Source organism: Ranitomeya imitator, chromosome 5 (assembly GCF_032444005.1).
Source record: "Ranitomeya imitator isolate aRanImi1 chromosome 5, aRanImi1.pri, whole genome shotgun sequence".
Classification (NCBI taxonomy): Eukaryota; Metazoa; Chordata; class Amphibia; order Anura; family Dendrobatidae; genus Ranitomeya; species Ranitomeya imitator.
In genome coordinates this window covers 108,479,425-108,498,579 of record NC_091286.1, presented here as the reverse complement: position 1 = coordinate 108,498,579, position 19,155 = coordinate 108,479,425, and the positions used below count along the sequence as shown (strand labels likewise).

At 50.5% G+C, this 19,155-nt stretch overlaps 45 non-coding genes across 45 annotated transcripts; all 45 read left to right on the top strand.

Annotated features, from left to right (window-relative positions):
* Nucleotides 1-123: 123 nt before the first annotated feature.
* Nucleotides 124-239, top strand: LOC138639660 (U5 spliceosomal RNA). Its single transcript, XR_011313233.1, has one exon. It is a non-coding gene; the product is annotated as a U5 spliceosomal RNA (small nuclear RNA).
* A 310-nt stretch (nucleotides 240-549) lies between these two features.
* LOC138640055 (U5 spliceosomal RNA) lies at nucleotides 550-665 on the top strand. The gene has a single exon (XR_011313576.1). It is a non-coding gene; the product is annotated as a U5 spliceosomal RNA (small nuclear RNA).
* Nucleotides 666-974: 309 nt separating this feature from the next.
* On the top strand, nucleotides 975-1,090 carry LOC138639612 (U5 spliceosomal RNA). Its single transcript, XR_011313188.1, has one exon. It is a non-coding gene; the product is annotated as a U5 spliceosomal RNA (small nuclear RNA).
* A 310-nt stretch (nucleotides 1,091-1,400) lies between these two features.
* LOC138640094 (U5 spliceosomal RNA) lies at nucleotides 1,401-1,516 on the top strand. The gene has a single exon (XR_011313614.1). It is a non-coding gene; the product is annotated as a U5 spliceosomal RNA (small nuclear RNA).
* Nucleotides 1,517-1,826: 310 nt separating this feature from the next.
* Nucleotides 1,827-1,942, top strand: LOC138639731 (U5 spliceosomal RNA). Its single transcript, XR_011313300.1, has one exon. It is a non-coding gene; the product is annotated as a U5 spliceosomal RNA (small nuclear RNA).
* Nucleotides 1,943-2,252: 310 nt separating this feature from the next.
* LOC138639659 (U5 spliceosomal RNA) lies at nucleotides 2,253-2,368 on the top strand. The gene has a single exon (XR_011313232.1). It is a non-coding gene; the product is annotated as a U5 spliceosomal RNA (small nuclear RNA).
* Nucleotides 2,369-2,678: 310 nt separating this feature from the next.
* Nucleotides 2,679-2,794, top strand: LOC138639314 (U5 spliceosomal RNA). The gene has a single exon (XR_011312902.1). It is a non-coding gene; the product is annotated as a U5 spliceosomal RNA (small nuclear RNA).
* Nucleotides 2,795-3,104: 310 nt separating this feature from the next.
* On the top strand, nucleotides 3,105-3,220 carry LOC138638977 (U5 spliceosomal RNA). The gene has a single exon (XR_011312581.1). It is a non-coding gene; the product is annotated as a U5 spliceosomal RNA (small nuclear RNA).
* A 310-nt stretch (nucleotides 3,221-3,530) lies between these two features.
* On the top strand, nucleotides 3,531-3,646 carry LOC138638968 (U5 spliceosomal RNA). Its single transcript, XR_011312573.1, has one exon. It is a non-coding gene; the product is annotated as a U5 spliceosomal RNA (small nuclear RNA).
* A 310-nt stretch (nucleotides 3,647-3,956) lies between these two features.
* Nucleotides 3,957-4,072, top strand: LOC138639210 (U5 spliceosomal RNA). The gene has a single exon (XR_011312803.1). It is a non-coding gene; the product is annotated as a U5 spliceosomal RNA (small nuclear RNA).
* A 310-nt stretch (nucleotides 4,073-4,382) lies between these two features.
* LOC138639227 (U5 spliceosomal RNA) lies at nucleotides 4,383-4,498 on the top strand. Its single transcript, XR_011312819.1, has one exon. It is a non-coding gene; the product is annotated as a U5 spliceosomal RNA (small nuclear RNA).
* Nucleotides 4,499-4,808: 310 nt separating this feature from the next.
* LOC138639018 (U5 spliceosomal RNA) lies at nucleotides 4,809-4,924 on the top strand. The gene has a single exon (XR_011312620.1). It is a non-coding gene; the product is annotated as a U5 spliceosomal RNA (small nuclear RNA).
* A 310-nt stretch (nucleotides 4,925-5,234) lies between these two features.
* On the top strand, nucleotides 5,235-5,350 carry LOC138639017 (U5 spliceosomal RNA). The gene has a single exon (XR_011312619.1). It is a non-coding gene; the product is annotated as a U5 spliceosomal RNA (small nuclear RNA).
* A 310-nt stretch (nucleotides 5,351-5,660) lies between these two features.
* On the top strand, nucleotides 5,661-5,776 carry LOC138640102 (U5 spliceosomal RNA). The gene has a single exon (XR_011313621.1). It is a non-coding gene; the product is annotated as a U5 spliceosomal RNA (small nuclear RNA).
* Nucleotides 5,777-6,086: 310 nt separating this feature from the next.
* On the top strand, nucleotides 6,087-6,202 carry LOC138639226 (U5 spliceosomal RNA). Its single transcript, XR_011312818.1, has one exon. It is a non-coding gene; the product is annotated as a U5 spliceosomal RNA (small nuclear RNA).
* Nucleotides 6,203-6,512: 310 nt separating this feature from the next.
* LOC138639544 (U5 spliceosomal RNA) lies at nucleotides 6,513-6,628 on the top strand. The gene has a single exon (XR_011313123.1). It is a non-coding gene; the product is annotated as a U5 spliceosomal RNA (small nuclear RNA).
* Nucleotides 6,629-6,992: 364 nt separating this feature from the next.
* On the top strand, nucleotides 6,993-7,108 carry LOC138639271 (U5 spliceosomal RNA). Its single transcript, XR_011312861.1, has one exon. It is a non-coding gene; the product is annotated as a U5 spliceosomal RNA (small nuclear RNA).
* A 309-nt stretch (nucleotides 7,109-7,417) lies between these two features.
* LOC138639611 (U5 spliceosomal RNA) lies at nucleotides 7,418-7,533 on the top strand. The gene has a single exon (XR_011313187.1). It is a non-coding gene; the product is annotated as a U5 spliceosomal RNA (small nuclear RNA).
* A 310-nt stretch (nucleotides 7,534-7,843) lies between these two features.
* Nucleotides 7,844-7,959, top strand: LOC138640093 (U5 spliceosomal RNA). Its single transcript, XR_011313613.1, has one exon. It is a non-coding gene; the product is annotated as a U5 spliceosomal RNA (small nuclear RNA).
* A 310-nt stretch (nucleotides 7,960-8,269) lies between these two features.
* Nucleotides 8,270-8,385, top strand: LOC138639655 (U5 spliceosomal RNA). Its single transcript, XR_011313228.1, has one exon. It is a non-coding gene; the product is annotated as a U5 spliceosomal RNA (small nuclear RNA).
* A 310-nt stretch (nucleotides 8,386-8,695) lies between these two features.
* Nucleotides 8,696-8,811, top strand: LOC138639658 (U5 spliceosomal RNA). Its single transcript, XR_011313231.1, has one exon. It is a non-coding gene; the product is annotated as a U5 spliceosomal RNA (small nuclear RNA).
* Nucleotides 8,812-9,121: 310 nt separating this feature from the next.
* LOC138639526 (U5 spliceosomal RNA) lies at nucleotides 9,122-9,237 on the top strand. The gene has a single exon (XR_011313106.1). It is a non-coding gene; the product is annotated as a U5 spliceosomal RNA (small nuclear RNA).
* A 310-nt stretch (nucleotides 9,238-9,547) lies between these two features.
* On the top strand, nucleotides 9,548-9,663 carry LOC138640113 (U5 spliceosomal RNA). Its single transcript, XR_011313631.1, has one exon. It is a non-coding gene; the product is annotated as a U5 spliceosomal RNA (small nuclear RNA).
* Nucleotides 9,664-9,973: 310 nt separating this feature from the next.
* Nucleotides 9,974-10,089, top strand: LOC138639423 (U5 spliceosomal RNA). The gene has a single exon (XR_011313008.1). It is a non-coding gene; the product is annotated as a U5 spliceosomal RNA (small nuclear RNA).
* Nucleotides 10,090-10,399: 310 nt separating this feature from the next.
* LOC138639209 (U5 spliceosomal RNA) lies at nucleotides 10,400-10,515 on the top strand. The gene has a single exon (XR_011312802.1). It is a non-coding gene; the product is annotated as a U5 spliceosomal RNA (small nuclear RNA).
* A 310-nt stretch (nucleotides 10,516-10,825) lies between these two features.
* Nucleotides 10,826-10,941, top strand: LOC138639225 (U5 spliceosomal RNA). The gene has a single exon (XR_011312817.1). It is a non-coding gene; the product is annotated as a U5 spliceosomal RNA (small nuclear RNA).
* A 310-nt stretch (nucleotides 10,942-11,251) lies between these two features.
* LOC138640101 (U5 spliceosomal RNA) lies at nucleotides 11,252-11,367 on the top strand. Its single transcript, XR_011313620.1, has one exon. It is a non-coding gene; the product is annotated as a U5 spliceosomal RNA (small nuclear RNA).
* A 310-nt stretch (nucleotides 11,368-11,677) lies between these two features.
* LOC138639764 (U5 spliceosomal RNA) lies at nucleotides 11,678-11,793 on the top strand. Its single transcript, XR_011313332.1, has one exon. It is a non-coding gene; the product is annotated as a U5 spliceosomal RNA (small nuclear RNA).
* A 310-nt stretch (nucleotides 11,794-12,103) lies between these two features.
* On the top strand, nucleotides 12,104-12,219 carry LOC138639382 (U5 spliceosomal RNA). The gene has a single exon (XR_011312968.1). It is a non-coding gene; the product is annotated as a U5 spliceosomal RNA (small nuclear RNA).
* A 310-nt stretch (nucleotides 12,220-12,529) lies between these two features.
* On the top strand, nucleotides 12,530-12,645 carry LOC138639596 (U5 spliceosomal RNA). The gene has a single exon (XR_011313172.1). It is a non-coding gene; the product is annotated as a U5 spliceosomal RNA (small nuclear RNA).
* A 310-nt stretch (nucleotides 12,646-12,955) lies between these two features.
* On the top strand, nucleotides 12,956-13,071 carry LOC138639223 (U5 spliceosomal RNA). The gene has a single exon (XR_011312816.1). It is a non-coding gene; the product is annotated as a U5 spliceosomal RNA (small nuclear RNA).
* Nucleotides 13,072-13,381: 310 nt separating this feature from the next.
* LOC138639368 (U5 spliceosomal RNA) lies at nucleotides 13,382-13,497 on the top strand. The gene has a single exon (XR_011312954.1). It is a non-coding gene; the product is annotated as a U5 spliceosomal RNA (small nuclear RNA).
* A 310-nt stretch (nucleotides 13,498-13,807) lies between these two features.
* On the top strand, nucleotides 13,808-13,923 carry LOC138639771 (U5 spliceosomal RNA). Its single transcript, XR_011313339.1, has one exon. It is a non-coding gene; the product is annotated as a U5 spliceosomal RNA (small nuclear RNA).
* A 310-nt stretch (nucleotides 13,924-14,233) lies between these two features.
* On the top strand, nucleotides 14,234-14,349 carry LOC138639496 (U5 spliceosomal RNA). The gene has a single exon (XR_011313078.1). It is a non-coding gene; the product is annotated as a U5 spliceosomal RNA (small nuclear RNA).
* A 310-nt stretch (nucleotides 14,350-14,659) lies between these two features.
* LOC138639665 (U5 spliceosomal RNA) lies at nucleotides 14,660-14,775 on the top strand. Its single transcript, XR_011313238.1, has one exon. It is a non-coding gene; the product is annotated as a U5 spliceosomal RNA (small nuclear RNA).
* Nucleotides 14,776-15,085: 310 nt separating this feature from the next.
* Nucleotides 15,086-15,201, top strand: LOC138639640 (U5 spliceosomal RNA). The gene has a single exon (XR_011313214.1). It is a non-coding gene; the product is annotated as a U5 spliceosomal RNA (small nuclear RNA).
* Nucleotides 15,202-15,511: 310 nt separating this feature from the next.
* Nucleotides 15,512-15,627, top strand: LOC138639525 (U5 spliceosomal RNA). The gene has a single exon (XR_011313105.1). It is a non-coding gene; the product is annotated as a U5 spliceosomal RNA (small nuclear RNA).
* A 310-nt stretch (nucleotides 15,628-15,937) lies between these two features.
* Nucleotides 15,938-16,053, top strand: LOC138638975 (U5 spliceosomal RNA). Its single transcript, XR_011312580.1, has one exon. It is a non-coding gene; the product is annotated as a U5 spliceosomal RNA (small nuclear RNA).
* Nucleotides 16,054-16,363: 310 nt separating this feature from the next.
* LOC138639713 (U5 spliceosomal RNA) lies at nucleotides 16,364-16,479 on the top strand. Its single transcript, XR_011313283.1, has one exon. It is a non-coding gene; the product is annotated as a U5 spliceosomal RNA (small nuclear RNA).
* Nucleotides 16,480-16,789: 310 nt separating this feature from the next.
* On the top strand, nucleotides 16,790-16,905 carry LOC138639206 (U5 spliceosomal RNA). Its single transcript, XR_011312801.1, has one exon. It is a non-coding gene; the product is annotated as a U5 spliceosomal RNA (small nuclear RNA).
* A 310-nt stretch (nucleotides 16,906-17,215) lies between these two features.
* LOC138639222 (U5 spliceosomal RNA) lies at nucleotides 17,216-17,331 on the top strand. Its single transcript, XR_011312815.1, has one exon. It is a non-coding gene; the product is annotated as a U5 spliceosomal RNA (small nuclear RNA).
* A 310-nt stretch (nucleotides 17,332-17,641) lies between these two features.
* LOC138640100 (U5 spliceosomal RNA) lies at nucleotides 17,642-17,757 on the top strand. The gene has a single exon (XR_011313619.1). It is a non-coding gene; the product is annotated as a U5 spliceosomal RNA (small nuclear RNA).
* Nucleotides 17,758-18,067: 310 nt separating this feature from the next.
* Nucleotides 18,068-18,183, top strand: LOC138639763 (U5 spliceosomal RNA). The gene has a single exon (XR_011313331.1). It is a non-coding gene; the product is annotated as a U5 spliceosomal RNA (small nuclear RNA).
* A 310-nt stretch (nucleotides 18,184-18,493) lies between these two features.
* LOC138639518 (U5 spliceosomal RNA) lies at nucleotides 18,494-18,609 on the top strand. The gene has a single exon (XR_011313098.1). It is a non-coding gene; the product is annotated as a U5 spliceosomal RNA (small nuclear RNA).
* A 305-nt stretch (nucleotides 18,610-18,914) lies between these two features.
* On the top strand, nucleotides 18,915-19,030 carry LOC138639506 (U5 spliceosomal RNA). Its single transcript, XR_011313087.1, has one exon. It is a non-coding gene; the product is annotated as a U5 spliceosomal RNA (small nuclear RNA).
* Nucleotides 19,031-19,155: the final 125 nt, after the last annotated feature.

Sequence of the window (19,155 nt, the reverse complement as noted above, 5' to 3'; positions counted from 1 at the left end):
AGATGGGCTGTTGCCGTTTTTGTTTTTCCATCACCAAACCACGAACCCACTTCTAGGTGCTGTCCCCGGGCCAAGTGAGGGCTGCTGCCATGGTGGTAGGTCAGGAGGAGACCCTTGCCCAGTATATTCTGGCTTTTCTTCAGAACGTAAAAATCTTTCGCCTTTTACTAAAGATTTCTGTGGAGAGGAGCAAAACTGAGTTTTGTGGCAATTTTTGCATGCTCCAGCTTGCTGGGGCTTCCTTAATTGGGTTCAACAACAGAATAAAGTAATGGATGGGTGGGGTTTCGGTGGGAGACTGAACCCTGGGGTTGCTGGGAAGAGGCCCTCATTTGCATATTGTAGCCATGGATGGCCTTCTTCCGGGCAACGGAACAGGTGATGCTCTGTCAGCAGCATAGAACTGAGAACGGAGCAGCCTGTGGAAGATGGGCTGTTGCGGTTTTTGTTTTTCCATCACCAAACCACGAACCCACTTCTAGGTGCTCTCCCCGGGCCAAGTGAGGGCTGCTGCCATGGTGGTAGGTCAGGAGGAGGCCCTTGCCTAGTATACTCTGGCTTCTCTTCAGAACGTAAAAATCTTTCGCCTTTTACTAAAGATTTCCGTGGAGAGGAGCAAAACAGAGTTTTGTGGCAATTTTTCTATGCTCCAGCTTGCTGGGGCTTCCTTAATTGGGTTCAAGAACAGAATAAAGGAATGAGTGGGTGGGGTTTCGGTGGGACACTGAACCCTGGGGTTGCTGGGAAGAAGTCCTCATTTGCTTATTGTAGCCATGGATGGCCTTCTTCTGGGCAACGGAACAGGTGATGCTCTGTCAGAAGCATAGAACTGAGAACGGAGCAGCCTGTGGAAGATGGGCGGTTGCCGTTTTGTTTTTCCATCACCAAACCACAAACCCACTTCTAGGTGCTCTCCCCGGGCCAAGTGAGGGCTGCTGCCATGGTGGTAGGTCAGGAGGAGGCCCTTGCCCAGTATACTCTCGCTTCTCTTCAGAACGTAAAAATCTTTCGCCTTTTACTAAAGATTTCTGTGGAGAGGAGCAAAACTGAGTTTTGTGGCAATTTTTGCATGCTCCAGCTTGCTGGGGCTTCCTTAATTGGGTTCAACAACAGAATAAAGTAATGGGTGGGTGGGGTTTCGGTGGGAGACTGAACCCTGGGGTTGCTGGAAAGAGGCCCTCATTTGCATATTTTAGCCATGGATAGCCTTCTTCCGGGCAACGGAACAGGTGATGTTCTGTCAGCAGCATAGAACTGAGAACGGAGCAGCCTGTGGAAGATGGGCTGTTGCCGTTTTTGTTTTTCCATCACCAAACCACGAACCCACTTCTAGGTGCTCTCCCCGGGCCAAGTGAGGGCTGCTGCCATGGTGGTAGGTCAGGAGGAGGCCCTTGCCCAGTATATTCTGGCTTCTCTTCAGAACGTAAAAATCTTTCGCCTTTTACTAAAGATTTCCGTGGAGAGGAGCAAAACTGAGTTTTGTGGCAATTTTTGCATGCTCCAACTTGCTGGGGCTTCCTTAATTGGGTTCAACAACAGAATAAAGTAATGGGTGGGTGGGGTTTCGGTGGGAGACTGAACCCTGGGGTTGCTGGGGAGAGGCCCTCATTTGCATATTGTAGCCATGGATGGCCTTCTTCCGGGCAACGGAACAGGTGATGCTCTGTCAGCAGCATAGAACTAAGAACGGAGCATCCTGTGGAAGATGGGCTGTTGCTGTTTTTGTTTTTCCATCACCATACCACGAACCCACTTCTAGGTGCTCTCCCCGGGCCAAGTGAGGGCTGCTGCCATGGTGGTAGGTCAGGAGGAGGCCCTTGCCCAGTATACTCTGGTTTCTTTTCAGAACGTAAAAATTTTTCGCCTTTTACTAAAGATTTCCGTGGAGAGGAGGAAAACTGAGTTTTGTGGCAATTTTTGCATGCTCTAGCTTGCTGGGGCTTCGTTAATTGGGTTCAACAACAGAATAAAGTAATGGGTGGGTGGGGTTTCGGTGGGAGACTGAACCCTGGGGTTGCTGGGAAGAGGCCCTCATTTGCATATTGTAGCCTTGGATGGCCTTCTTCCGGGCAACGGAACAGGTGATGCTCTGTCAGCAGCATAGAACTGAGAACGGAGCAGCCTGTGGAAGATGGGCTGTTGCCGTTTTTGTTTTTCCATCACCAAACCACGAACCCACTTCTAGGTGCTGTCCCCGGGCCAAGTGAGGGCTGCTGCCATGGTGGTAGGTCAGGAGGAGACCCTTGCCCAGTATATTCTGGCTTTTCTTCAGAACGTAAAAATCTTTCGCCTTTTACTAAAGATTTCTGTGGAGAGGAGCAAAACTGAGTTTTGTGGCAATTTTTGCATGCTCCAGCTTGCTGGGGCTTCCTTAATTGGGTTCAACAACAGAATAAAGTAATGGATGGGTGGGGTTTCGGTGGGAGACTGAACCCTGGGGTTGCTGGGAAGAGGCCCTCATTTGCATATTGTAGCCATGGATGGCCTTCTTCCGGGCAACGGAACAGGTGATGCTCTGTCAGCAGCATAGAACTGAGAACGGAGCAGCCTGTGGAAGATGGGCTGTTGCCGTTTTTGTTTTTCCATCACCAAACCACGAACCCACTTCTAGGTGCTCTCCCCGGGCCAAGTGAGGGCTGCTGCCATGGTGGTAGGTCAGGAGGAGGCCTTTGCACAGTATACTCTGGCTTCTTTTCAGAATGTAAAAATCTTTCGCCTTTTACTAAAGATTTCCGTGGAGAGGAGCAAAACTGAGTTTTGTGGCAATTTTTGCATGCTCCAGCTTGCTGGGGCTTCCTTAATTGGGTTCAACAACAGAATAAAGTAATGGATGGGTGGGGTTTCGGTGGGAGACTGAACCCTGGGGTTGCTGGGAAGAGGCCCTCATTTGCATATTGTAGCCATGGATGGCCTTCTTCCGGGCAACGGAACAGGTGATGCTCTGTCAGCAGCATAGAACTGGGAACGGAGCATCCTGTGGAAGATGGGCTGTTGCCGTTTTTGTTTTTCCATCACCAAACCACGAACCCACTTCTAGGTGCTCTCCCCGGGCCAAGTGAGGGCTGCTGCCATGGTGGTAGGTCAGGAGGAGGCCCTTGCCCAGTATACTCTGCCTTCTCTTCAGAACGTAAAAATCTTTCGCCTTTTACTAAAGATTTCCGTGGAGAGGAGCAAAACTGAGTTTTGTGGCAATTTTTGCATGCTCCAGCTTGCTGGGGCTTTCTTAATTGGGTTCAACAACAGAATAAAGGAATGGGTGGGTGGGGTTTCGGTGGGAGACTGAACCCTGGGGTTCCTGGGAAGAGGCCCTCATTTGCATAATGTAGCCATGGATGGCCTTCTTCCGGGCAACGGAACAGGTGATGCTCTGTCAGCAGCATAGAACTGAGAACGGAGCATCCTGTGGAAGATGGGCTGTTGCCGTTTTTGTTTTTCCATCACCAAACCACAAACCCACTTCTAGGTGCTCTCCCCGGGCAAAGTGAGGGCTGCTGCCATGGTGGTAGGTCAGGAGGAGGCCCTTGCCCAATATACTCTGGCTTCTCTTCAGAATGTAAAAATCTTTTGCCTTTTACTAAAGATTTCCGTGGAGAGGAGCAAAACTGAGTTTTGTGGCAATTTTTGCATGCTCCAGCTTGCTGGGGCTTTCTTAATTGGGTTCAACAACAGAATAAAGGAATGGGTGGGTGGGGTTTCGGTGGGAGACTGAACCCTGGGGTTGCTGGGAAGAGACCCTCATTTGCATATTGTAGCCATGGATGGCCTTCTTCCGGGCAACGGAACAGGTGATCTTCTGTCAGCAGCATAGAACTGAGAACGGAGCAGCCTGTGGAAGATGGGCTGTTGCCGTTTTTGTTTTTCCATCACCAAACCACGAACCCACTTCTAGGTGCTCTCCCCGGGCCAAGTGAGGGCTGCTGCCATGGTGGTAGGTCAGGAGGAGGCCCTTGCCCAGTATACTCTCGCTCCTCTTCAGAACGTAAAAATCTTTCGCCTTTTACTAAAGATTTCCGTGAAGAGGAGCAAAACTGAGTTTTGTGGCAATTTTTGCATGCTCCAGCTTGCTGGGGCTTCCTTAATTGGGTTCAACAACAGAATAAAGTAATGGATAGGTGGGGTTTCAGTGGGAGACTTAACCCTGGAGTTGCTGGGAAGAGGCCCTCATTTGCATATTGTAGCCATGGATGGCCTTCTTCCGGGCAACGGAACAGGTGATGCTCTGTCAGCAGCATAGAACTGGGAACGGAGCATCCTGTGGAAGATGGGCTGTTGCCGTTTTTGTTTTTCCATCACCAAACCACGAACCCACTTCTAGGTGCTGTCCCCGGGCCAAGTGAGGGCTGCTGCCATGGTGGTAGGTCAGGAGGAGGCCCTTGCCCAGTATACTCTCGCTCCTCTTCAGAACGTAAAAATCTTTCGCCTTTTACTAAAGATTTCCGTGGAGAGGAGCAAAACTGAGTTTTGTGGCAATTTTTGCATGCTCCAGCTTGCTGGGGCTTTCTTAATTGGGTTCAACAACAGAATAAAGTAATGGGTGGGTGGGGTTTCGGTGGGAGACTGAACCCTGGGGTTGCGGGGAAGAGGCCCTCATTTGCATATTGTAGCCATGGATGGCCTTCTTCCGGGCAACGGAACAGGTGATGCTCTGTCAGCAGCATAGAACTGAGAACGGAGCAGCCTGTGGAAGATGGGCTGTTGCCGTTTTTGTTTTTCCATCACCAAACCACGAACCCACTTCTAGGTGCTGTCCCCGGGCCAAGTGAGGGCTGCTGCCATGGTGGTAGGTCAGGAGGAGGCCCTTGCCCAGTATATTCTGGCTTCTCTTCAGAACGTAAAAATCTTTCGCCTTTTACTAAAGATTTCCGTGGAGAGGAGCAAAACTGAGTTTTGTGGCAATTTTTGCATGCTCCAGCTTGCTGGGGCTTCCTTAATTGGGTTCAACAACAGAATAAAGTAATGGGTGGGTGGGGTTTCGGTGGGAGACTGAACCCTGGGGTTGCGGGGAAGAGGCCCTCATTTGCATATTGTAGCCATGGATGGCCTTCTTCCGGGCAACGGAACAGGTGATGCTCTGTCAGCAGCATAGAACTGAGAACGGAGCAGCCTGTGGAAGATGGGCTGTTGCCGTTTTTGTTTTTCCATCACCAAACCACGAACCCACTTCTAGGTGCTGTCCCCGGGCCAAGTGAGGGCTGCTGCCATGGTGGTAGGTCAGGAGGAGGCCCTTGCCCAGTATATTCTGGCTTCTCTTCAGAACGTAAAAATCTTTCGCCTTTTACTAAAGATTTCCGTGGAGAGGAGCAAAACTGAGTTTTGTGGCAATTTTTGCATGCTCCAGCTTGCTGGGGCTTCCTTAATTGGGTTCAACAACAGAATAAAGGAATGGGTGGGTGGGGTTTCGGTGGGAGACTGAACCCTGGGGTTCCTGGGAAAAGGCCCTCATTTGCATATTGTAGCCATGGATGGCCTTCTTCCGGGCAACGGAACAGGTGATGCTCTTTCAGCAGCATAGAACTGAGAACGGAGCATCCTGTGGAAGATGGGCTGTTGCCGTTTTTGTTTTTCCATCACCAAACCACGAACCCACTTCTAGGTGCTCTCCCCGGGCCAAGTGAGGGCTGCTGCCATGGTGGTAGGTCAGGAGGAGGCCCTTGCCCAGTATACTCTGGCTTCTTTTCAGAACGTAAAAATCTTTCGCCTTTTACTAAAGATTTCCGTGGAGAGGAGCAAAACTGAGTTTTGTGGCAATTTTTGCATGCTCCAGCTTGCTGGGGCTTCCTTAATTGGGTTCAACAACAGAATAAAGGAATGGGTGGGTGGGGTTTCGGTGGGAGACTGAACCCTGGGGTTGCTGGGAAGAGGCCCTCATTTGCATATTGTAGCCATGGATGGCCTTCTTCCGGGCAACGGAACAGGTGATCTTCTGTCAGCAGCATAGAACTGAGAACGGAGCAGCCTGTGGAAGATGGGCTGTTGCAGTTTTTGTTTTTCCATCACCAAACCACGAACCCACTTCTAGGTGCTCTCCCCGGGCCAAGTGAGGGCTGCTGCCATGGTGGTAGGTCAGGAGGAGGCCCTTGCTCAGTATACTCTCGCTCCTCTTCAGAACGTAAAAATCTTTCGCCTTTTACTAAAGATTTCCGTGGAGAGGAGCAAAACTGAGTTTTGTGGCAATTTTTGCATGCTCCAGCTTGCTGGGGCTTCCTTAATTGGGTTCAACAACAGACTAAAGTAATGGATAGGTGGGGTTTCAGTGGGAGACTTAACCCTGGAGTTGCTGGGAAGAGGCCCTCATTTGCATATTGTAGCCATGGATGGCCTTCTTCCGGACAACGGAACAGGTGATGCTCTGTCAGCAGCATAGAACTGGGAACGGTGCATCCTGTGGAAGATGGGCTGTTGCCGTTTTTGTTTTTCCATCACCAAACCACGAACCCACTTCTAGGTGCTCTCCCCGGGCCAAGTGAGGGCTGCTGCCATGGTGGTAGGTCAGGAGGAGGCCTTTGCACAGTATACTCTGGCTTCTCTTCAGAATGTAAAAATCTTTCGCCTTTTACTAAAGATTTCCGTGGAGAGGAGGAAAACTGAGTTTTGTGGCAATTTTTGCATGCTCCAGCTTGCTGGGGCTTTCTTAATTGGGTTCAACAACAGAATAAAGGAATGGGTGGGTGCGTGGGTGGGGTTTCGGTGGGAGACTGAACCCTAGGGTTGTGGGTGGGTGGGTGGGGTTTCGGTGGGAGACTGAACCCTAGGGTTGCTGGGAAGAGGCCCTCATTTGCATATTGTAGCCATGGATGGCCTTCTTCCGGGCAACGGAACAGGTGATGCTCTGTCAGCAGCATAGAACTGAGAACGGAGCAGCCTGTGGAAGATGGGCTGTTGCGGTTTTTGTTTTTCCATCACCAAACCACGAACCCACTTCTAGGTGCTCTCCCCGGGCCAAGTGAGGGCTGCTGCCATGGTGGTAGGTCAGGAGGAGGCCCTTGCCTAGTATACTCTGGCTTTTCTTCAGAACGTAAAAATCTTTCGCCTTTTACTAAAGATTTCCGTGGAGAGGAGCAAAACAGAGTTTTGTGGCAATTTTTCTATGCTCCAGCTTGCTGGGGCTTCCTTAATTGGGTTCAAGAACAGAATAAAGGAATGAGTGGGTGGGGTTTCGGTGGGACACTGAACCCTGGGGTTGCTGGGAAGAAGTCCTCATTTGCTTATTGTAGCCATGGATGGCCTTCTTCTGGGCAACGGAACAGGTGATGCTCTGTCAGAAGCATAGAACTGAGAACGGAGCAGCCTGTGGAAGATGGGCGGTTGCCGTTTTGTTTTTCCATCACCAAACCACAAACCCACTTCTAGGTGCTCTCCCCGGGCCAAGTGAGGGCTGCTGCCATGGTGGTAGGTCAGGAGGAGGCCCTTGCCCAGTATACTCTCGCTTCTCTTCAGAACGTAAAAATCTTTCGCCTTTTACTAAAGATTTCTGTGGAGAGGAGCAAAACTGAGTTTTGTGGCAATTTTTGCATGCTCCAGCTTGCTGGGGCTTCCTTAATTGGGTTCAACAACAGAATAAAGTAATGGGTGGGTGGGGTTTCGGTGGGAGACTGAACCCTGGGGTTGCTGGAAAGAGGCCCTCATTTGCATATTTTAGCCATGGATAGCCTTCTTCCGGGCAACGGAACAGGTGATGTTCTGTCAGCAGCATAGAACTGAGAACGGAGCAGCCTGTGGAAGATGGGCTGTTGCCGTTTTTGTTTTTCCATCACCAAACCACGAACCCACTTCTAGGTGCTCTCCCCGGGCCAAGTGAGGGCTGCTGCCATGGTGGTAGGTCAGGAGGAGGCCCTTGCCCAGTATATTCTGGCTTCTCTTCAGAACGTAAAAATCTTTCGCCTTTTACTAAAGATTTCCGTGGAGAGGAGCAAAACTGAGTTTTGTGGCAATTTTTGCATGCTCCAACTTGCTGGGGCTTCCATAATTGGGTTCAACAACAGAATAAAGTAATGGGTGGGTGGGGTTTCGGTGGGAGACTGAACCCTGGGGTTGCTGGGGAGAGGCCCTCATTTGCATATTGTAGCCATGGATGGCCTTCTTCCGGGCAACGGAACAGGTGATGCTCTGTCAGCAGCATAGAACTGAGAACGGAGCATCCTGTGGAAGATGGGCTGTTGCTGTTTTTGTTTTTCCATCACCATACCACGAACCCACTTCTAGGTGCTCTCCCCGGGCCAAGTGAGGGCTGCTGCCATGGTGGTAGGTCAGGAGGAGGCCCTTGCCCAGTATACTCTGGTTTCTCTTCAGAACGTAAAAATTTTTCGCCTTTTACTAAAGATTTCCGTGAAGAGGAGGAAAACTGAGTTTTGTGGCAATTTTTGCATGCTCTAGCTTGCTGGGGCTTCGTTAATTGGGTTCAACAACAGAATAAAGTAATGGGTGGGTGGGGTTTCGGTGGGAGACTGAACCCTGGGGTTGGTGGGAAGAGGCCCTCATTTGCATATTGTAGCCTTGGATGGCCTTCTTCCGGGCAACGGAACAGGTGATGCTCTGTCAGCAGCATAGAACTGAGAACGGAGCAGCCTGTGGAAGATGGGCTGTTGCCGTTTTTGTTTTTCCATCACCAAACCACGAACCCACTTCTAGGTGCTGTCCCCGGGCCAAGTGAGGGCTGCTGCCATGGTGGTAGGTCAGGAGGAGACCCTTGCCCAGTATATTCTGGCTTTTCTTCAGAACGTAAAAATCTTTCGCCTTTTACTAAAGATTTCTGTGGAGAGGAGCAAAACTGAGTTTTGTGGCAATTTTTGCATGCTCCAGCTTGCTGGGGCTTCCTTAATTGGGTTCAACAACAGAATAAAGTAATGGGTGGGTGGGGTTTCGGTGGGAGACTGAACCCTGGGGTTGCTGGGAAGAGGCCCTCATTTGCATATTGTAGCCATGGATGGCCTTCTTCCGGGCAACGGAACAGGTGATGCTCTGTCAGCAGCATAGAACTGAGAACGGAGCAGCCTGTGGAAGATGGGCTGTTGCCGTTTTTGTTTTTCCATCACCAAACCACGAACCCACTTCTAGGTGCTCTCCCCGGGCCAAGTGAGGGCTGCTGCCATGGTGGTAGGTCAGGAGGAGGCCTTTGCACAGTATACTCTGGCTTCTTTTCAGAACGTAAAAATCTTTCGCTTTTTACTAAAGATTTCCGTGGAGAGGAGCAAAACTGAGTATTGTGGCAATTTTTGCATGCTCCAGCTTGCTGGGGCTTCCTTAATTGAGTTCAACAACAGAATAAAGTAATGGATGGGTGGGGTTTCGGTGGGAGACTGAACCCTGGGGTTGCTGGGAAGAGGCCCTCATTTGCATATTGTAGCCATGGATGGCCTTCTTCTGGGCAACGGAACAGGTGATGCTCTGTCAGCAGCATAGAACTGGGAACGGAGCATCCTGTGGAAGATGGGCTGTTGCCGTTTTTGTTTTTCCATCACCAAACCACGAACCCACTTCTAGGTGCTCTCCCCGGGCCAAGTGAGGGCTGCTGCCATGGTGGTAGGTCAGGAGGAGGCCCTTGCCCAGTATACTCTGCCTTCTCTTCAGAACGTAAAAATCTTTCGCCTTTTACTAAAGATTTCCGTGGAGAGGAGCAAAACTGAGTTTTGTGGCAATTTTTGAATGCTCCAGCTTGCTGGGGCTTTCTTAATTGGGTTCAACAACAGAATAAAGGAATGGGTGGGTGGGGTTTCGGTGGGAGACTGAACCCTGGGGTTCCTGGGAAGAGGCCCTCATTTGCATAATGTAGCCATGGATGGCCTTCTTCCGGGCAACGGAACAGGTGATGCTCTGTCAGCAGCATAGAACTGAGAACGGAGCATCCTGTGGAAGATGGGCTGTTGCCGTTTTTGTTTTTCCATCACCAAACCACAAACCCACTTCTAGGTGCTCTCCCCGGGCAAAGTGAGGGCTGCTGCCATGGTGGTAGGTCAGGAGGAGGCCCTTGCCCAATATACTCTGGCTTCTCTTCGGAATGTAAAAATCTTTTGCCTTTTACTAAAGATTTCCGTGGAGAGGAGCAAAACTGAGTTTTGTGGCAATTTTTGCATGCTCCAGCTTGCTGGGGCTTTCTTAATTGGGTGCAACAACAGAATAAAGGAATGGGTGGGTGGGGTTTCGGTGGGAGACTGAACCCTGGGGTTGCTGGGAAGAGACCCTCATTTGCATATTGTAGCCATGGATGGCCTTCTTCCGGGCAACGGAACAGGTGATCTTCTGTCAGCAGCATAGAACTGAGAACGGAGCAGCCTGTGGAAGATGGGCTGTTGCCGTTTTTGTTTTTCCATCACCAAACCACGAACCCACTTCTAGGTGCTCTCCCCGGGCCAAGTGAGGGCTGCTGCCATGGTGGTAGGTCAGGAGGAGGCCCTTGCCCAGTATACTCTCGCTCCTCTTCAGAACGTAAAAATCTTTCGCCTTTTACTAAAGATTTCCGTGAAGAGGAGCAAAACTGAGTTTTGTGGCAATTTTTGCATGCTCCAGCTTGCTGGGGCTTCCTTAATTGGGTTCAACAACAGAATAAAGTAATGGATAGTTGGGGTTTCAGTGGGAGACTTAACCCTGGAGTTGCTGGGAAGAGGCCCTCATTTGCATATTGTAGCCATGGATGGCCTTCTTCCGGGCAACGGAACAGGTGATGCTCTGTCAGCAGCATAGAACTGGGAACGGAGCATCCTGTGGAAGATGGGCTGTTGCCGTTTTTGTTTTTCCATCACCAAACCACGAACCCACTTCTAGGTGCTGTCCCCGGGCCAAGTGAGGGCTGCTGCCATGGTGGTAGGTCAGGAGGAGGCCCTTGCCCAGTATACTCTCGCTCCTCTTCAGAACGTAAAAATCTTTCGCCTTTTACTAAAGATTTCCGTGGAGAGGAGCAAAACTGAGTTTTGTGGCAATTTTTGCATGCTCCAGCTTGCTGGGGCTTTCTTAATTGGGTTCAACAACAGAATAAAGTAATGGGTGGGTGGGGTTTCGGTGGGAGACTGAACCCTGGGGTTGCGGGGAAGAGGCCCTCATTTGCATATTGTAGCCATGGATGGCCTTCTTCCGGGCAACGGAACAGGTGATGCTCTGTCAGCAGCATAGAACTGAGAACGGAGCAGCCTGTGGAAGATGGGCTGTTGCCGTTTTTGTTTTTACATCACCAAACCACGAACCCACTTCTAGGTGCTGTCCCCGGGCCAAGTGAGGGCTGCTGCCATGGTGGTAGGTCAGGAGGAGGCCCTTGCCCAGTATACTCTGGCTTCTTTTCAGAACGTAAAAATCTTTCGCCTTTTACTAAAGATTTCCGTGGAGAGGAGCAAAACTGAGTTTTGTGGCAATTTTTGCATGCTCCAGCTTGCTGGGGCTTCCTTAATTGGGTTCAACAGTAGAATAAAGTAATGGGTGTTTTGGGTTTCGGTGGGAGACTGAACCCTGGGGTTGCTGGGAAGAGGCCCTCATTTGCATATTGTAGCCATGGATGGCCTTCTTCCTGGCAACGGAACAGGTGATGCTCTGTCAGCAGCATAGAACTGGGAACGGAGCATCCTGTGGAAGATGGGCTGTTGCCGTTTTTGTTTTTCCATCACCAAACCACGAACCCACTTCTAGGTGCTCTCCCCGGGCCAAGTGAGGGCTGCTGCCATGGTGGTAGGTCAGGAGGAGGCCCTTGCCCAGTATACTCTGCCTTCTCTTCAGAACGTAAAAATCTTTCGCCTTTTACTTAAGATTTCCATGGAGAGGAGCAAAACTGAGTTTTGTGGCAATTTTTGCATGCTCCAGCTTGCTGGGGCTTTCTTAATTGGGTTCAACAACAGAATAAAGGAATGGGTGGGTGTGGTTTCGGTGGGAGACTGAACCCTGGGGTTCCTGGGAAGAGGCCCTTATTTGCATAATGTAGCCATGGATGGCCTTCTTCCGGGCAACGGAACAGGTGATGCTCTGTCAGCAGCATAGAACTGAGAACGGAGCATCCTGTGGAAGATGGGCTGTTGCCGTTTTTGTTTTTCCATCACCAAACCACAAACCCACTTCTAGGTGCTCTCCCCGGGCAAAGTGAGGGCTGCTGTCATGGTGGTAGGTCAGGAGGAGGCCCTTGCGCAGTATACTCTGGCTTCTCTTCAGAACGTAAAAATCTTTCGCCTTTTATTAAAGATTTCCGTGGAGAGGAGCAAAACTGAGTTTTGTGGCAATTTTTGCATGCTCCAGCTTGCTGGGGCTTCCTTAATTGGGTTCAACAACAGAATAAAGGAATGGGTGGGTGGGGTTTCGGTGGGAGACTGAACCCTGGGGTTGCTGGGAAGAGGCCCTCATTTGCATATTGTAGCCATGGATGGCCTTCTTCCGGGCAACGGAACAGGTGATCTTCTGTCAGCAGCATAGAACTGAGAACGGAGCAGCCTGTGGAAGATGGGCTGTTGCAGTTTTTGTTTTTCCATCACCAAACCACGAACCCACTTCTAGGTGCTCTCCCCGGGCCAAGTGAGGGCTGCTGCCATGGTGGTAGGTCAGGAGGAGGCCCTTGCTCAGTATACTCTCGCTCCTCTTCAGAACGTAAAAATCTTTCGCCTTTTACTAAAGATTTCCATGGAGAGGAGCAAAACTGAGTTTTGTGGCAATTTTTGCATGCTCCAGCTTGCTGGGGCTTCCTTAATTGGGTTCAACAACAGACTAAAGTAATGGATAGGTGGGGTTTCAGTGGGAGACTTAACCCTGGAGTTGCTGGGAAGAGGCCCTCATTTGCATATTGTAGCCATGGATGGCCTTCTTCCGGACAACGGAACAGGTGATGCTCTGTCAGCAGCATAGAACTGGGAACGGTGCATCCTGTGGAAGATGGGCTGTTGCCGTTTTTGTTTTTCCATCACCAAACCACGAACCCACTTCTAGGTGCTGTCCCCGGGCCAAGTGAGGGCTGCTGCCATGGTGGTAGGTCAGGAGGAGGCCCTTGCCCAGTATACTCTCGCTCCTCTTCAGAACGTAAAAATCTTTCGCCTTTTACTAAAGATTTCCGTGGAGAGGAGCAAAACTGAGTTTTGTGGCAATTTTTGCATGCTCCAGCTTGCTGGGGCTTTCTTAATTGGGTTCAACAACAGAATAAAGTAATGGGTGGGTGGGGTTTCGGTGGGAGACTGAACCCTGGGGTTGCGGGGAAGAGGCCCTCATTTGCATAGTGTAGCCATGTATGGCCTTCTTCCGGGCAACGGAACAGGTGATGCTCTGTCAGCAGCATAGAACTGAGAACGGAGCAGCCTGTGGAAGATGGGCTGTTGCCGTTTTTGTATTTCCATCACCAAACCACGAACCCACTTCTAGGTGCTCTCCCCGGGCCAAGTGAGGGCTGCTGCCATGGTGGTAGGTCAGGAGGAGGCCCTTGCCCAGTATACTCTGGCTTCTCTTCAGAACGTAAAAATCTTTCGCCTTTTACTAAAGATTTCCGTGGAGAGAAGCAAAACTGAGTTTTGTGGCAATTTTTGCATGCTCCAGCTTGCTGGGGCTTCCTTAATTGGGTTCAACAACAGAATAAAGTAATGGGTGGGTGGGGTTTCGGTGGGAGACTGAACCCTGGGGTTGCTGGGAAGAGGCCCTCATTTGCATATTGTAGCCATGGGTGGCCTTCTTCCAGGCAACGGAACAGGTGATGCTCTGTCAGCAGCATAGAACTGAGAACGGAGCAGCCTGTGGAAGATGGGCTGTTGCCGTTTTTGTTTTTCCATCACCAAACCACGAACCCACTTCTAGGTGCTCTCCCCGGGCAAAGTGAGGGCTGCTGCCATGGTGGTAGGTCAGGAGGAGGCCCTTGCCCAGTATACTCTGGCTTGTCTTCAGAATGTAAAAATCTTTCGCCTTTTACTAAAGATTTCCGTGGAGAGGAGGAAAACTGAGTTTTGTGGCAATTTTTGCATGCTCCAGCTTGCTGGGGTTTCCTTAATTGGGTTCAAGAACAGAATAAAGGAATGAGTGGGTGGTGTTTCGGTGGGACACTGAACCCTGGGGTTGCTGGGAAGAAGTCCTCATTTGCTTATTGTAGCCATGGATGGCCTTCTTCTGGGCAACGGAACAGGTGATGTTCTGTCAACAGCATAGAACTGAGAACGGAGCAGCCTGTGGAAGATGGGCTGTTGCCGTTTTTGTTTTTCCATCACCAAACCACGAACCCATTTCTAGGTGCTCTCCCCGGGCCAAGTGAGGGCTGCTGCCATGGTGGTAGGTCAGGAGGAGGCGCTTGCCCAGTATATTCTGGCTTCTCTTCAGAACGTAAAAATCTTTCGCCTTTTACTAAAGATTTTCGTGGAGAGGAGCAAAACTGAGTTTTGTGGCAATTTTTGCATGCTCCAACTTGCTGGGGCTTCCTTAATTGGGTTCAACAACAGAATAAAGTAATGGGTGGGTGGGGTTTCGGTGGGAGACTGAACCCTGGGGTTGCTGGGGAGAGGCCCTCATTTGCATATTGTAGCCATGGATGGCCTTCTTCCGGGCAACGGAACAGGTGATGCTCTGTCAGCAGCATAGAACTGAGAACGGAGCATCCTGTGGAAGATGGGCTGTTGCTGTTTTTGTTTTTCCATCACCATACCACGAACCCACTTCTAGGTGCTCTCCCCGGGCCAAGTGAGGGCTGCTGCCATGGTGGTAGGTCAGGAGGAGGCCCTTGCCCAGTATACTCTGGTTTCTCTTCAGAACGTAAAAATTTTTCGCCTTTTACTAAAGATTTCCGTGGAGAGGAGGAAAACTGAGTTTTGTGGCAATTTTTGCATGCTCTAGCTTGCTGGGGCTTCGTTAACTGGGTTCAACAACAGAATAAAGTAATGGGTGGGTGGGGTTTCGGTGGGAGACTGAACCCTGGGGTTGCTGGGAAGAGGCCTTCATTTGCATATTGTAGCCTTGGATGGCCTTCTTCCGGGCAACGGAACAGGTGATGCTCTGTCAGCAGCATAGAACTGAGAACGGAGCAGCCTGTGGAAGATGGGCTGTTGCCGTTTTTGTTTTTCCATCACCAAACCACGAACCCACTTCTAGGTGCTGTCCCCGGGCCAAGTGAGGGCTGCTGCCATGGTGGTAGGTCAGGAGGAGACCCTTGCCCAGTATGTTCTGGCTTCTCTTCAGAACGTAAAAATCTTTCGCCTTTTACTAAAGATTTCTGTGGAGAGGAGCAAAACTGAGTTTTGTGGCAATTTTTGCATGCTCCAGCTTGCTGGGGCTTCCTTAATTGGGTTCAACAACAGAATAAAGTAATGGGTGGGTGGGGATTCGGTGGGAGACTGAACCCTGGGGTTGCTGGGAAGAGGCCCTCATTTGCATATTGTAGCCATGGATGGCCTTCTTCCGGGCAACGGAACAGGTGATGCTCTGTCAGCAGCATAGAACTGAGAACGGAGCAGCCTGTGGAAGATGGGCTGTTGCCGTTTTTGTTTTTCCATCACCAAACCACGAACCCACTTCTAGGTGCTCTCCCCGGGCCAAGTGAGGGCTGCTGCCATGGTGGTAGGTCAGGAGGAGGCCTTTGCACAGTATACTCTGGCTTCTTTTCAGAACGTAAAAATCTTTCGCTTTTTACTAAAGATTTCCGTGGAGAGGAGCAAAACTGAGTATTGTGGCAATTTTTGCATGCTCCAGCTTGCTGGGGCTTCCTTAATTGAGTTCAACAACAGAATAAAGTAATGGATGGGTGGGGTTTCGGTGGGAGACTGAACCCTGGGGTTGCTGGGAAGAGGCCCTCATTTGCATATTGTAGCCATGGATGGCCTTCTTCTGGGCAACGGAACAGGTGATGCTCTGTCAGCAGCATAGAACTGGGAACGGAGCATCCTGTGGAAGATGGGCTGTTGCCGTTTTTGTTTTTCCATCACCAAACCACGAACCCACTTCTAGGTGCTCTCCCCGGGCCAAGTGAGGGCTGCTGCCATGGTGGTAGGTCAGGAGGAGGCCCTTGCCCAGTATACTCTGCCTTCTCTTCAGAACGTAAAAATCTTTCGCCTTTTACTAAAGATTTCCGTGGAGAGGAGCAAAACTGAGTTTTGTGGCAATTTTTGCATGCTCCAGCTTGCTGGGGCTTTCTTAATTGGGTTCAACAACAGAATAAAGGAATGGGTGGGTGGGGTTTCGGTGGGAGACTGAACCCTGGGGTTCCTGGGAAGAGGCCCTCATTTGCATAATGTAGCCATGGATGGCCTTCTTCCGGGCAACGGAACAGGTGATGCTCTGTCAGCAGCATAGAACTGAGAACGGAGCATCCTGTGGAAGATGGGCTGTTGCCGTTTTTGTTTTTCCATCACCAAACCACAAACCCACTTCTAGGTGCTCTCCCCGGGCAAAGTGAGGGCTGCTGCCATGGTGGTAGGTCAGGAGGAGGCCCTTGCCCAATATACTCTGGCTTCTCTTCGGAATGTAAAAATATTTTGCCTTTTACTAAAGATTTCCGTGGAGAGGAGCAAAACTGAGTTTTGTGGCAATTTTTGCATGCTCCAGCTTGCTGGGGCTTTCTTAATTGGGTGCAACAACAGAATAAAGGAATGGGTGGGTGGGGTTTCGGTGGGAGACTGAACCCTGGGGTTGCTGGGAAGAGACCCTCATTTGCATATTGTAGCCATGGATGGCCTTCTTCCGGGCAACGGAACAGGTGATCTTCTGTCAGCAGCATAGAACTGAGAACGGAGCAGCCTGTGGAAGATGGGCTGTTGCCGTTTTTGTTTTTCCATCACCAAACCACGAACCCACTTCTAGGTGCTCTCCCCGGGCCAAGTGAGGGCTGCTGCCATGGTGGTAGGTCAGGAGGAGGCCCTTGCCCAGTATACTCTCGCTCCTCTTCAGAACGTAAAAATCTTTCGCCTTTTACTAAAGATTTCCGTGAAGAGGAGCAAAACTGAGTTTTGTGGCAATTTTTGCATGCTCCAGCTTGCTGGGGCTTCCTTAATTGGGTTCAACAACAGAATAAAGTAATGGATAGGTGGGGTTTCAGTGGGAGACTTAACCCTGGAGTTGCTGGGAAGAGGCCCTCATTTGCATATTGTAGCCATGGATGGCCTTCTTCCGGGCAACGGAACAGGTGATGCTCTGTCAGCAGCATAGAACTGGGAAAGGAGCATCCTGTGGAAGATGGGCTGTTGCCGTTTTTGTTTTTCCATCACCAAACCACGAACCCACTTCTAGGTGCTGTCCCCGGGCCAAGTGAGGGCTGCTGCCATGGTGGTAGGTCAGGAGGAGGCCCTTGCCCAGTATACTCTCGCTCCTCTTCAGAACGTAAAAATCTTTCGCCTTTTACTAAAGATTTCCGTGGAGAGGAGCAAAACTGAGTTTTGTGGCAATTTTTGCATGCTCCAGCTTGCTGGGGCTTTCTTAATTGGGTTCAACAACAGAATAAAGTAATGGGTGGGTGGGGTTTCGGTGGGAGACTGAACCCTGGGGTTGCGGGGAAGAGGCCCTCATTTGCATATTGTAGCCATGGATGGCCTTCTTCCGGGCAACGGAACAGGTGATGCTCTGTCAGCAGCATAGAACTGAGAACGGAGCAGCCTGTGGAAGATGGGCTGTTGCCGTTTTTGTTTTTCCATCACCAAACCACGAACCCACTTCTAGGTGCTGTCCCCGGGCCAAGTGAGGGCTGCTGCCATGGTGGTAGGTCAGGAGGAGGCCCTTGCCCAGTATACTCTGGCTTCTTTTCAGAACGTAAAAATCTTTCGCCTTTTACTAAAGATTTCCGTGGAGAGGAGCAAAACTGAGTTTTGTGGCAATTTTTGCATGCTCCAGCTTGCTGGGGCTTCCTTAATTGGGTTCAACAGTAGAATAAAGTAATGGGTGTTTTGGGTTTCGGTGGGAGACTGAACCCTGGGGTTGCTGGGAAGAGGCCCTCATTTGCATATTGTAGCCATGGATGGCCTTCTTCCTGGCAACGGAACAGGTGATGCTCTGTCAGCAGCATAGAACTGGGAACGGAGCATCCTGTGGAAGATGGGCTGTTGCCGTTTTTGTTTTTCCATCACCAAACCACGAACCCACTTCTAGGTGCTCTCCCCGGGCCAAGTGAGGGCTGCTGCCATGGTGGTAGGTCAGGAGGAGGCCCTTGCCCAGTATACTCTGCCTTCTCTTCAGAACGTAAAAATCTTTCGCCTTTTACTTAAGATTTCCATGGAGAGGAGCAAAACTGAGTTTTGTGGCAATTTTTGCATGCTCCAGCTTGCTGGGGCTTTCTTAATTGGGTTCAACAACAGAATAAAGGAATGGGTGGGTGTGGTTTCGGTGGGAGACTGAACCCTGGGGTTCCTGGGAAGAGGCCCTTATTTGCATAATGTAGCCATGGATGGCCTTCTTCCGGGCAACGGAACAGGTGATGCTCTGTCAGCAGCATAGAACTGAGAACGGAGCATCCTGTGGAAGATGGGCTGTTGCCGTTTTTGTTTTTCCATCACCAAACAACGAACCCACTTCTAGGTGCTCTCCCCGGGTCAAGTGAGGGCTGCTGCCATGGTGGTAGGTCAGGAGGAGGCCTTTGCACAGTATACTCTGGCTTCTCTTCAGAACGTAAAAATCTTTCGCCTTTTACTAAAGATTTCCGTGGAGAGGAGCAAAACTGAGTTTTGTGGCAATTTTTGCATGCTCCAGCTTGCTGGGGCTTTCTTAATTGGGTTCAACAACAGAATAAAGGAGTGGGTGGGGTTTCGGTGGGAGATTGAACCCTGGGTTCCTGGTAAAAGGCCCTCATTTGCATATTGTAGCCATGGATGGCCTTCTTCCGGGCAACGGAACAGGTGATGCTCTGTCAGCAGCATAGAACTGAGAACGGAGCAGCCTGTGGAAGATGGGCTGTTGCCGTTTTTGTTTTTCCATCACCAAACCACGAACCCACTTCTAGGTGCTCTCCCCGGGCCAAGTGAGGGCTGCTGCCATGGTGGTAGGTCAGGAGGAGGCCCTTGCCCAGTATACTCTGGCTTCTCTTCAGAACGTAAAAATCTTTCGCCTTTTACTAAAGATTTCCGTGGAGAGGAGCAAAACTGAGTTTTGTGGCAATTTTTGCATGCTCCAGCTTGCTGGGGCTTCCTTAATTGGGTTCAACAACAGAATAAAGGAATGGGTGGGTGGGGTTTCGGTGGGAGACTGAACCCTGGGGTTGCGGGGAAGAGGCCCTCATTTGCATATTGTAGCCATGGATGGCCTTCTTCC